We start from the raw sequence: 3,395 nt of genomic DNA on the forward strand, positions 1-3,395 counted from the left end.
TATCCTAAGTTCATGTGTTCATCTATTTGCACTTCATTTTTATTAACTCTCTGACATATTGCTTTTTGAAAGGGAAAAATGCTTTGAGAAATTTTTTTTAACTCAGGTCACAATTTTCTCTTTATAGTTCCTGTACCTAGACCTTTAGTCTACCCTCCTCAAGTAGTAATTCCCCTGCCTGTTCCAATGGCCCTTGCATTGTCTCTCCTCAACACTGCATTGGGATGAGGATATTTTCCCAGAATAGCCTATGAGTACAATTTATTGAAGAATTTTATTAAAAAAAAAAAACAGAACAGAGTGCTAGATAATTTAAAATTAGTGATTGGTTAGTTTTTGGAATTTTTGAACAGCAGTGATAGGCTTATAGAATTAGAGTTCTTGGGGCAGAGAGGTAAAGAGGAAAGTTGCTTACTCTTCTAGATCAGAGCATGGTAATGTTCAACAAACACAGGCAGAGCATGAGCAGCAGCCACAGTCACTTCCGGAAGCATCTCCAGGTCAGGACAGGAGTGGCAGCAGTCACAACAGCAGCACAGAGGGCATTGTTTCTGGAATTGCCGTCATATAGATAGTGTTGGTGCAGTCCTCGTGTCCCAAGAAAACTGTCTAAACTGTAGTTGAGAAATACTAAGACGCCCCCTTTGGATGTGAGTGAGCACCAATGTAGCTTCTTTTTTTTTTTTTTTTTTAATTTTTTTATTAGTTGGAGGCTAATTACTTCACAACATTTCAGTGGGTTTTGTCATACATTGACATGAATCAGCCATAGATTTACACGTATTCCCCATCCCGATCCCCCCTCCCACCTCCCTCTCCACCCGATTCCTCTGGGTCTTCCCAGTGCACCAGGCCCGAGCACTTGTCTCATGCATCCCAGCTGGGCTGGTGTTGATGATGCTAGGGATGAGACCCTAGAGGAAGCTGGAACCTCTATTCATCTAGGTTGGTTTTTGTTTGTTGTTTAGTCCCTAAGTCATGTCCAACTCTTTGTGACCTCTTAGACTGCAGCCTACCAGGCTGCTCTATCCATGGGATTTCCCACACAAACACATTAGAGTGGGTAGCCGTTTTCTTCTCCACAGGACCTTCCCAACCCAGGGATTGAACCCACGTCTCCTGCACTGCAGATAGATTCTTTACCGCTGAGCCACCAGGGAAGCCCTATTCATCTAGGGATGTGTGTGTGTGTGTGTGTGTGTTAGTCACTCAGTCATGTCTGACTCTTTGCAACCCCATGGACTGTAGCTTGCCAGGCTCCTCTGTCCATGGGATTCCACAGGCAAGAATACTGGAGTGGGTTGTTGCTCCCTTTTCCAGGGGATCTTCCCAACCTAAGGATCAAACCCACGTCTCCCACGTTGCAGGAAGATTCTCTACCATCTGAACCTCCAGGGAAACCCATCCATCTAGGTAGGTGGGATTAATTTTACTTTGGCTAATTTAAATGACATATACTATGGCCAGAGCTTTGCAGATGGCTCAGTGGTAAAGAATCCACCTGCTAATGCAGGAGACACAGATTCAACTCCTGGGTTGGGAAAATCCCCTGGAGAAGGAAATGACAACCCAGTCTAGTATTCTAATTTAGGAAATCCCATGGACAAGGAACCTGGCAGGCTACAGTCCGTGGGGTCACAAAAGAGTCAGACACAACTCAGCTGCTAAACAACAGCAACAATGCTATGACCAAAGCTCTAAGTGCTGTCATTGCTCCATTTACAGATGGAAAAACAAGGCACAAAGAGATTCAGCATCCTGTTCAAGGTGACAGTTAATAGAGGCAAATCAGAATTAAACCCAGGTAGTCTGGCTAGATATTCTGTCTGATATGCTTTAAACAGCATTTACATCCAGTAAAGAGAGTGGAAGGATTACTCTGTTGCTATTCAAATAATTGCTCCAAGAGACAGAAGGAAATCATGCATGAGCTATTTACATGTTTGGGTGAGTTGGTGTCCCAGCATGACAGGTAGATATTTCTGGAGTTTTACAACAGGCAAGAGTCATCAAGGATATCTTGTATTTAGTCCCGGAAAAGTTGAAACTGCCTTATGTACACAAAATTGAGATAATATTTATTTCGGTAAAATACTTTGAGCCTGTTCATTTTTATACCCCGAGGTTTGGAAAAGCTGACATTTCCTTAGCCTGGCCAGTTTAATCTACTTTAGCATTAGTGTTCCCAATTTCTAATGAAGTTAGAGGTTTAGGTTAGAGGGAAGTCTTTATTAAAGTAAATGTTTTCACTGTAATGTTGTTTAACTTAACCAAACCAATATCCAAGTTGCTTCTGAAACACAAGATCTGTAGATCATGAAGTTTAGGATGGTTAAAAACACATGACTGGTATTTTTGAGTCAACTGAACTCAATCTCAACTAATATGTTATTATATTTTCAATCAACTTTTTGAGAACATGTACAAAATCTTAATTGCTGCTAATGTCTAGGAAGCCAGGTTATGGCTGTTGATCCCTAATACCCATTAAGAATCAATTATTTAATATAATATAATTTTAGTTATAACCAAGTCACTTATGTCAGTATCTTTTTTGGGAGAGTCTGGCTCATCAAAAAGGTGGTAAAATTTCACATGTCATATTTAGGGATTAAAGATTAAGCCCAAACTAAAGTTGCAAATTTGCTCTGGCTCAACTAAAAGTTGTTTGAATGAAAAGAGAAACTGTCATTTAATTTAAAATATCAGCAGGTGGAGACTATCATATATAATGATGTCTTCAAAATTTTTGCCTCATGTATTCTATTTCCAGAACTTCAGGCACATCTTACCAACCATGTTTCCCTGGACATAATATTGTCATTTTAACGAAACATGCCCCAAACAGAACTCCGACTTCCTCCCTCTGTCCTGCTCCTCCCTATCCTGTATGGTCCATTCATCACTGATGCTAGAAACTGCAAAAACATCATTGACTTGTGTTTTGCACCTCTTGGCTTTGCAAGTGAAATGACTGAATTACTTTTTTTTTTAATGTTTTAGTTTGAAATAATTTTAAATTTACACAAAAGTTGCCAAAAAGAACTAAAAATTTCCAAATGCCTTTCACCTAGTCACCAGTTTTTAACATTTTCTCATATTCTCTCTCTCTCACCCTCTCCATATATCTATATGCATGCATATATTCATATAACTTTTCCTGTTCTTTTTGAGAGTGAATTACAGACCTCATTCACCTCAGTTCAGTTCAGTTCGGTTCAGGTGCTCAGTCGTGTCCGACTCTTTGCGACCCCATGAATCGCAGTACGCCAGGCCTCCCTGTTCATTACAAACTCCCGGAGTTTACTCAAACTCATGCTCATCGAGTTGGTGATGCCATCCAGCCATCTCATCCTCTGTCGTCCCCTTCTCCTCCTGCCCCCAATCCCTCCCAG

This window comes from Cervus canadensis, chromosome 3 (genome assembly GCF_019320065.1).
Source record: "Cervus canadensis isolate Bull #8, Minnesota chromosome 3, ASM1932006v1, whole genome shotgun sequence".
Classification (NCBI taxonomy): Eukaryota; Metazoa; Chordata; class Mammalia; order Artiodactyla; family Cervidae; genus Cervus; species Cervus canadensis.